Below are 10,725 nucleotides of genomic sequence, written 5' to 3'. Positions count from 1 at the left end.
AGGTCTAGCTGGGTACTATAGGTCATTCGTACCACAGTTCTCTCATATAGCCTTTCCTCTATTCCAACTACTCAAAAAAGATGCTTTATTCCAATGGGAAGAAGAACAAAAAAGGGCATTTAACAATCTACAAATTAAACTAACAAATGCACCTTGTTTAGCATATCCGAAATACACAAAATCATTTCTTATTTGTACAGATGCATCAGTTAAAGGATTAGGGGCTGTACTGATGCAGGAAGATAAAAGAGGAAAGAATCAACCAATTGCATTTGCCAGCAGACAAACAAAAGGTTTCATTTTTCATTCATTGCCAGAAGTCATGTATCCCAAACGGGGTGGCCAAGGGCTTAGAGTTAATTGTTTTACAGGGAGGGGCACTAATCCTCCACCAACCCCACTTGAAACGTAGGGATGCCAACAGCATCTGGTGTTCCCAGGCGGTCACCCATCCAAGTACTAACCAGACCCAAAGTTGCTTAACTTCGCTGATCGGACGGGAAGCGATGTACTCAACGTGGTATGGCTGTTGGCGCAGAGAAAAATTATTGCACTACAGACTTAGAGGCACTTGCAGTGGTTTTTGCATTACAAAAGTTTCAAGATTTGGTATATGGTTACGAAATCCACTTATTCACCGACCATAAACCACTAGTGGGTATGTTTAAAGAAAAACTCCTTTCTGGGAGGAGAGCAAGATGGAAATGTATAGTTGAAAACTACAATGTACAAATTCATTATATACAAGGTAAAATGAACATAGTAGCTGACGCATTATCTAGGAACCCGAACAAAATTCAGGTCGTGGCATTAGATCTCAAAGGAAATATCCCAAACCATGATGATATCGCAAAAGCACAAAGACTTGATCCAATATGGTCTAAAGTTATATACAAGTTAGAAAGTGGAGATGACATACAATTACCCAAACTGCATGTACCACTCGAACAATTCACAATGGTCAATAATACATTATACAAGATTAACTCTAAACAACCAAAACGCCAAAGAAATACTAAACAGTTGGTAGTACCTAATGACATGATACCCCAAGTATTACGAACGATACACGATAGCCCACATGCAGGACATCCTGGAAAGGATAAAACATTCAAACAAGCCCAGCTGTTATATTACTGGCCTTCATTACGAAAAGATATAAACAATCATATAGACAGATGCGAATCATGTGCAAAACACAAAGGATACCCAATCACACCTGCACCGATGGGTAATTACCCTGTACCACATCAACCATGGGACGCTGTCGCTGTTGATTTACTCAAGATGCCATTATCATACAATAATAACCAATACCTATTCGTAGCAACGGATCATTTTTCCCGTTATGTCATTTTAGCTCCAATTAAAGATAAAACAGCAGAGACAGTAGCAAAGGCAATAACAGATAATGTAATATGTCGCTTTACTACCCCAAAGGTACTAATAAGTGATAATGGAGGAGAATTTAATTCTGAGATCTTACAAGAAATATGTAAACAATACAACATCAAAAAGGTTAACATTTTAGCCTATCACCCAGCATCTAATGGGTTAGTAGAGAGACAAAACAAAAAAGTATTAGATGTGCTACGACACATTCTCAGTGAAATTTATGCAAGCTGGGATGATTGGATTCCCAGAGTAGAAGCCTCAATTAATGGACCTATAAATAATCCATAGGTGACACACCACATTTCATTATATATGGGACAGATAAAAAACTACCATGTGAGCTCCTAGAAGGTGACAGTCTGTCCATATACAATTACGATGATTACTCTAAACTCCGTTTACGTGAATTCCAGGACATAAACAGAAGAGTCAAAAAACAATTAACGATGTCCAAGGAAGAAATGACGGAGGCATTTAACAAGAAGGCAAGAGAGTCACCTATCAGCTTAGGAGACATTGTTTATGGTATCATTCATACGAGAGACAATAAATTATCCCCAAAATCTGAGGGCCCATACAGAGTAATTAACATAAAAGCAAACAAAGTTTTAATTAAGAAATCTGTCAAGTGGCGAAAAGAAACAAGTTCATAATGACCATTTAAAACGAGTTTCAAGGGAATTATCCAATAATTATTCAACATCGGATACAACTGAACAGGTGAACGTACTTCAAGAAACCAAGCAAGAAAACAATAAAGATTACAAAAGAAATTAAGGTCATATACCAAACAATCAAACATAGGTGCAACTGTTCCAATAAAATCTACAGTACATCATTTACGAGAATTAAATATCGATAAACTCCTTCTATAAATGAAATAACAATCAACCATAATGCACAGCATCACTATCATCGACCACAGCATGACCATATTAGGAAATTAATAGATTTTTTTTCGGTAGGTAGCGATGAAGGGACTTATGCTATGGATTCTCCTCTACATAGCAAGAGGATATGCGCACTTAGACCCCCAACACATAGTACGACAAGGATGCCTCATAGCTCCAATGGCCACGACTTCAATCGTAAAAGACGTCATGAGTACTGAAATAAGTCTGGATTACTTGTATGAATTACCTTCTTATCTAGAAAATCTCTCGAAACCCATGCGAACCCTGGACTTCATGATAGGAAGCTATGTTTCACAAGCACATAACACAAAGGAAGTGAATGAAATAGTGAAGTTAGCGAAATGGAAAATAGAACAGGCAAAGTCAACTATGCTCATCATGATCCAAGATCTCCCATCTTATGGAACGGAAGTATTGAACGACAGGAACAACATCACACATACTCGCCAAAAGCGCGGTTTGTTCGACCTGGGTGGCGCAGTTTTTGGGAACATCTTTGGATTGGCTACAGAGGATGACCTTAAAGAAATAAACACCAAATTTAATAAAATAGCTCAGGTACTAATATACAATGATAAATTCATCACAGGACATAACTCAGCAATGAAGACAATTATGAAAAATCTGAAAAAGGCAGAAAACATAGCTCTCCAAAGTGTAGATAAAATAAATGAAATGGAACATAACATAACACTTTTCCAACACTTCTCCATCATCACAGAACATATTGACACGATTCTACTACAATTAGACAACACTAGAGTTCGTTACAGGGCACTTATGCAAGGAATTTCGAATGCTGGTGATGGCAAGATCAAAATTGACTTACTCCCAGTTCATGAGCTACGTCAGATAATTAGTCAAGGCATACATAAACATAAATTGAAGCCTTTGTTCCGAAGTAGGGAATTCATGCAATATTATCCATATTTAGAAGCAACACTAACACCAACATCAGTAGTAGTTCATGTACCATTCATAACTGAAGACCTGTTCACAGTATACCAAATACACCCGTTCCCCTCTAAAAATAGCAACACTTTGGTCATCATCAACATCAACACAGACACCGAACTCATCATGGTCTCCAAGAGACGGAACACTGTCACTTTCACAAGTGAATCAATGATTGAACGAAAGTGCCGCACATCCTTACATGCTGTTCATCTTTGTCCTGCGTACATGTTCACGTTTCAGCTTACTGATACAGTCCCTTGTGAAACGGCTATCATCAGAAATAACAATATTTATAATCATTGCAACTTCACTTTTGCTCCAGATAAGCTTGTACACCATCAACGCATCGGACACTCACAGTTTTTTTTATTTCACTCATAACACATCAGTTTACATAGTCTGTACAGATATACCACCATCTCATACTTCAGCCTCAGGATTATACATAGCACCAGACTACTGTGCGGTATTTACACCATCCATGTCCACTTTATCCACCATCAATCACTACGCCATCCTCAATCATACACAAACATTTCCACCCACTGCCTAATATGGACTTAAATATGAGCACAAGTATTAAGTTGACTTCACCTAAGTTTGAAACTATGCAACTGATCAATGAAACAATGAAGCCCTGGGAATATTTGAGTTTGAGTATGATCAACCCATATTATGTGTTTAGCCCAGCACCTACTGTCTTTATAATCTTCTGCATTGTATTTGCAGTACTGCTGTTCGCAATGCACAGAATGCATGCAAGAATTGCAAATTTGGAGTCAGTATTTAGTGGGGGGAAAGTTAACATCCAATTTAACCCCCCTGAATGAAGTGTACATATTTTGTATATAGTATTAATTATATATATATATATATATATATATATATATATATATATATATATATATATATATATATATATATATATATATATATATATATACAAATAAGAATGACCCATGATATAGAAGTATGGCATGCCAGTAGCATTATCTTTAAATGAAATATTAATAACTCTTACCATAATCTTAATTTTAAACTATTTTTTTTTCTTGCATGTATGCATTTCACTACAATAACCCATGTACATACTGTATTACAGTTAAATAGTTTACCTTTAGTGCATTTATTCAAATATGTATACAACTTGCTTAAAATGTAATATTATTGGATCATTGGAATTTACTATGAATATTATATGTATACAATATTATAATCAATATTATGTACTAATAGATTAGCATATGTCAATGATAATTGCTGTCGGAGGACCTTCAGCTGCGTGGCCGAGCAATGTTAGGAATCCATATTATAATTACAAATCATAATAGATAGATAGATAAATAGACAGAGCTCCAAGCAAGCCTGGGAAAGGGAAATGATCTTGCAAGTTAACTGAGGAAATGTTGACCATACACAGGAAGTAGCAAGTCAGGGGATGATATAGGTAGTGTGTCAGCGAGATAGCATACGAACAAAGCCTAGTGACCATACACACACATACACACATTCGTACTCACACACAGGTTTCTAGAACTTTCCAACCACAGTGTAACACACGTGACACGACCCCTGCTACACCAGAATTTAGGAAGCTGAGCTCAAAAGAAGGCTAGCATTAGAACCAACAGGTAGTGGAGAGAGAGTGAACAAGAAGAGGGGCCCAACTAGACTTACTTATTATATTGTCTCTGTAAGATATACCCTGCTCAACTTAGATTTTCTCTGAAGATAATAAATTAAGATCAACTCACTGTATTCATCTTTTATTCCTACTACAAGAATTGAGAGTGACATGGGGAGCCTCCCCACACATGACAGTTGTACTCTAGACAGGGGTGAATAAAACCCGTTTATAAAGTCAAAAACTGTGCAGGGGTAAAGAAGGTACTGAGTCGACTTAGTACATCTAATCTCTTGGAAGCAGGTTTTATAAGAGAATCAATATGATTTTTCCAAAATAAGTCCCGAGTGAATGAAACCCCAAGCATGTTCAAGGATGATGCAGAATTGAGCTGGATATTATTAAACCTTAGAGAGTACTCCTGTGGAAGATAGTGTCAGGTTGATAGGTGTAAAAACTGAGGTTTTCATGCATTAAAACAACAAGATTATTATTACCCCAGTCAGAGATACAAGCCAAGTCAGACATTAGGTGTGCCATAGCCTCATCCCTTGTTTGTTGAAGTAACTGCTGAGATGGACGTTGCGGGAACCGAATAGAGAGGTGAAGGGTGGAATCATCAGCATACAAGTGGATTGGGTTAAATGTACATCTTAGAAGGTCATTGATGAATAAAAGGAAGAGAGTTGGTGATAGGACAGAGCCCTGAGGATATACACTGTTGATAGATCTAGAAGAACAATGGCCGTCTACAACAGCAACTATAGAACGACCAGAAAGGAAGCTACTGATGAAGGCACAGATAGAAGGATAGAAACAGTAAGAGGGCAGTTTGGAAATTTTTTATGCCAGACTCGATAGAAAGCCTTTGAGATGTCAAGTGCAATGGCAAAACTTTCGCCGAAGTCCTGAGAGAAGGATGACCAGGAGTCTGAAAGGCAGGTGAGAAGATGGCCAGTGGAGCATCCCTGGCTGGTTGTTACAGGAAAGATGCTTTAAAATTTTTCTGTTAAGAACTGACTCGAAAACTTTTGAAACACAGGATGTTAAAGCAATTGGACAATAATTAGCGGGTTAGGAGTGGTCACCCTTCATTGGGACTGGCTGAATGAGAGCAAACTTCCAGCAAGAAGGAAAGGTACAAGTTGACAGACAAGGCGAAAGATTTTACCTTGGCAGGGTGTAAGCACTGAAGTACAGTTCTTGAGGACAACAAGAGGGTACTCCATCAGGACCATATGCCTTGTTAGTATTGAGGCCAGTGATGGCAGAAAATATATCACCTGAAGAAATTTTAATGTCAGAAATGAGGAAGTCTGAGGGAGGAAGTGATGGAGAAACAGCACCAGAATCGTCTAATATGGAATTGGAGAAGTCTGAGTGAAGAGATCTGCTTTATCAGTAGAAGAAATAGCTACAGAGCCATGAGAATAGAAAAGGAGAGGGAAGGATGATGAGGTAAAGTTGTTAGAAAGGTTTTTGGCAAGGTGCCAGAAGGAGTGGGAAGAATACGAGTTGGAGAGTGGGGAGAACTTAGTATGGATGAAATTGTTTTTAGCAGTGCAAAGAACAGACTTAGCACGATTCTGGGCAGAAACATAAACAAGATATGATTCAGGGGTGGATTGGCTCCGGTACCTTTTATAGGCCCTTTCCTTGTTGTGGACAGCATTAGAACAAGCGTGATTGAACCAAGGCTTTCTTGTATTAGTCAAAGGATCTGAGAAAGGAATGTATACTTCCATGCCCGAGAGAATAACCTCCGCAATGCACAAGACACACGCAGATGGCTCCCGGCCATGGAAGCAATAATCATTCCATGGAAAATCAAAGATGTACTGCCTGAGGGCCTCCCAATCTGCAGCTCCAAAGTGCCACAGTCGACTTTTCTTTGGAGGGTCCACAGGTCGTACTGGAGCAATAGGACAGGTTAAGGTAATAAGGTTGTGATCGGAGGAGCCCAACAGAGAGGAAAAATTAACAGTGTAAGGAGAGGGATTAGTTGTAAGGAAGCGGTCAAGTATGTTGGAGCTCTCTCCAAGGCGGTCAGGGATACGGGTAGGGTTCTGTACAATCTGCTCTCGTTCATTAAGATTAGAAAAAATGTAGGCTTGTTCACCAGGTGGATCAGTGAAAGGAGAGGAGAGCCAAAGGTGGTGGTAAACATTGAAATCTCCTAGAATGGAGATTTCAATGGAAGGAGAAATGGATAGAATGTGTTCCATCATAGAAGTAAGATAGTCAAAGAATTTTTCATAGTCAGTAGAATTAGGGGATAAGTAAACAGTGCAGATAAATTTAGTCAGAGAATGAGAAGAAAGCCGAAGCCAGAGAGTAGAGAATTTAGAAGAATCAAGTTCAGGAACACGAGAGCAAGGTATATCGTTGCATACATATACACAACATCCACTTTTGGCTTTGAAATGAGTATAGAGAAAGTAGGAGGAAACAGAAAAGGGTTTGCTGTCAATTGCCTCAGACAGCTGAGTCTCTGTCAAGAAGAGAAGGTGAGGTTTAGTGGAGAAGAGGTGGTGTTTGACAGATTGAATGTTAGAGGAAAGACCGTAAAGGTTGCAGAAATGAAGAAGAAATGAGTCAGACAGTGGTTCCAGGTATCTCTCTGAGTCGTCACTGGGAGAGGGGCTAATGGCGAGGGAATTTATGATCCTCCCCCGCCCCCCGGGACTCCGAGGCCTGATTTTCAGAAGCCATATATATATATATATATATATATATATATATGCATGTATTTATACACGAGCAAATGAGCCTTAAATACACTTTGGCTACATTTTTACTTCATTTCTCACTTGTGGGGATCTTAACATCCTCGTTACCCCTCCTCTCAAGCTCCACACAGATAATGATAAAAAAAAAAAAGTTTTGCTTCTTTCTATTTCTTTTAATACAGCTATCAGTCAGAAGGTTTATTTTGTTACATATCAGTGGGATGGATGACACTGTTTGCTTTTATTCAGTCGACTGATGCGAGGTTGAGCCATTGATAACGCACATCTCACATCTCTGTTCACATCCATCCGGTTTCGGTTTTTACTTTTTATGTGTAGAAGGGAGGAAAAACCAGATTCATATAAATGTGTTGTGGAAAATGGCAAGAGGGCATTAAATATGTTTTCACAGACACACTTTAATTTATTACTTACACTACCCTGCCATGGTCCCCTAAAATCCTGCCGTGGACCCCTTGGGGGCCATTGCTCCCAGTTTGAGAACTAATGGGCTTGAACGAGCTTGGAGCAACACAATTCCCCCCATCCCACTGCTGTGCTCAGATCCATCTCCTTCTTCATTCAGTTTTCTTTCTCTGCCTCCATTTTTGTGCTTGCTAGCACGTTTGTATTTCGTCATTCTTCCATCCTCATTGCATTGTAGGTTACAGTGTGATACCGAAATAATTTTCCAAACTACCCGGAAATGGTAATATTACACTTTGACTCATTTTTGGGCAATCATTCAAAATTAATGTTTCTCTACTTCTTCAAAGGACAAAAAATTCAACTTAAGTTGGTATGGATGACTTTATGTATTCTCTGGAATGCAGTACCAGAAAATTTTGTTTAGCTGAGACAAATGATCATAAAGAGTTGAAAGCTATCTCAGCTAAAATTATCCTGTCTTAAAAACACTCAGGTTACCGCCAGACGATTTTATTTAGTGTAGAGAAATCCTGTTTGCCTTTTTGAACAACACAGAGAGTGAACCAAAAACTGAAAATGTACAAAATGTATTATTATACAATGATAGAAAAACAGACAAACAAGCAAACAAACAAAGGTAGAAAGAAAGGAAATACAGACCCCAAATCTTGATCCATTAATTCGTGCTACACTGCGTTTAACAGACTGGAGTAATTAGGATAGGCAGACTGATATACAGGTTTAGGGTGTCAATGCCAGAGCTGACATGTTGTAAACAGGAAGATGTGATGGCTGCAGTTAACTCTTGCATCAGAGAGGGAAAAAGACAAAGGATGGCATTGCATGTTAGCAGGAGGAAAGCTGGAGCTGGTAAAATGAAAAGCCTTTCACACACACACACACACACACACACACAGACGAGCTGTAATCCAGGCGGGGGGGGGGGGATTATATGGCCCCTGTACAAAGTCCGCAGGCATAACTTCTTGGTCTCGAGGATGTCATTTGTACATAGCATTAAGGAAATCCACATTCGCGTACATGTTTTGAGGGGCACATCTTCAAGTAGTATGGCGAGGTCATCCTGAAGAAATCTGGTGTACACATTGCCTGTAAGTCGTTGTGGTAACAAAAATGGTCTGATTAGACGGTCACCAAGAATATCGGCCCACACATTGATCGCAAAGCGTTCTTGATGTCCTCTTGTTGTTGTTGTGGGTTTTCTGCCGCCTATGTGTGTGTATTATGTTGGTTTACCATGCCACCTCTTGTAAACACAGCCTCATCACTCCACAAAACATGTGCAAGAAAACCGTTGTTCTCCCTCGCATGAGTAACAAACCACCTACAGAAATCCACTCGCTGGGGACAATCACGTTCGGTCAGAGCATGGATGGGCTGGTGATGATACGGGTACAGGCCTTGTCTGTTTAGAATCCTCCATACAGATGCATGAGCCACACCGAATCGTGCACCAAGTCGACATGTACTTGTAGACGGCTCATCTCCGATGACGCTGAGAATGTCTTCTTCTACATCGAGTAGGTGCTCAGCATGAGGCCTTCCTCTGTTTGCTGCGCGTGGATTCAGTGTGCCATATTCCCGTAGTCGTCGTTCTACACGGAGGAAAGTAGGCCGAGATGGTTGCCTTAAGGCCCGTCCAGACGATCGAGCAATGCCCGCGGGCACAAGCGAGCAGTTTGCCTGTTGACGGGCACAAGCGGTGAGCCCGTCAACAGGCAAACTGCTCGCTTGTGCCCGCGGGCATTGCTCGATCGTCTGGACGGGCCTTTAGGTTAGGATATCGCTCACCATACATCCATACTGCATCAGCTGCATTTCCTCCTGCTGCACCCAACGTAAGTAACATGTCTATACTCCGCAGACTTGTATGGCTCCATGTCCGGTGCTGATTTAAGACTGCCGGTACATCTTTCTTTCTCTCCCCTTCTCACAGTACCTTCAAATCACGAAACTTCGTTCAAACCCATGAGGCACACATGATTTGCTGCTTCAGGTTCACATTTATGTAGGTTTCGTTAATAGTGTACTTTACATCGGTGTACACAATATTATGAAAGAAAAAAAAAAAGTATTGAAGTGATGGTAAGCTACTGATCGTTTTCATCCCCTACAGTTTCCTATTAAACATAAAATGTGTAATATCACGGTAAATATGACAAATTCCCAAAAGTGTCACATAGAAAAGTATATTTATGTTTTCCTACTTCATTCTTTCTGAAACTTATGAAGACTATTTTTGAAATATCCTGTATCTATCTATCTATCTATCTATCTATCTCTTTCTCTCTCTCTCTCTATGTATATATATATATATATATATATATATATATATCGCCAGTCGCCTCAATCCCGTTTGGGGTGGCCACAAACAAATCGCCTCCAAGTCGCCCTGTCCCCCGCCATTTCACTGCCCTACTCCCAACTCACACCCCCCTCTCTCATATACCTCTCCACCCCATCCCTCCATCTCATCCTCGGCCTCCCCCTCCCTCTTCCCCCCTCCACCTCACTCACATACACTCTCTTCGTCAGTCTTTCACCCTCCATCCTCTTCACATGGCCAAACCACCTCAGTGTGTTCCTCATAACGCTTCCTATCACATCCACATCAACACCACAACGCTTCTTTATATCCTCATTTGTCAGCCTGTCT

At 40.0% G+C, this 10,725-nt stretch overlaps 1 non-coding gene across 1 annotated transcript; it reads right to left on the bottom strand.

The window, feature by feature from the left end:
* Positions 1-415: 415 nt before the first annotated feature.
* On the bottom strand, positions 416-534 carry LOC145403878 (5S ribosomal RNA). The gene has a single exon (XR_013898071.1). It is a non-coding gene; the product is annotated as a 5S ribosomal RNA (ribosomal RNA).
* Positions 535-10,725: the final 10,191 nt, after the last annotated feature.

The sequence above is a fragment of the Coenobita brevimanus genome, chromosome 61 (genome assembly GCF_032717465.1).
Source record: "Coenobita brevimanus isolate Jiangsu-jjx chromosome 61, ASM3271746v2, whole genome shotgun sequence".
NCBI lineage: Eukaryota > Metazoa > Arthropoda > Malacostraca > Decapoda > Coenobitidae > Coenobita > Coenobita brevimanus.
The sequence above is the reverse complement of the archived record's forward strand: the minus strand, read 5'-3'. Positions and strand labels throughout refer to the sequence as shown.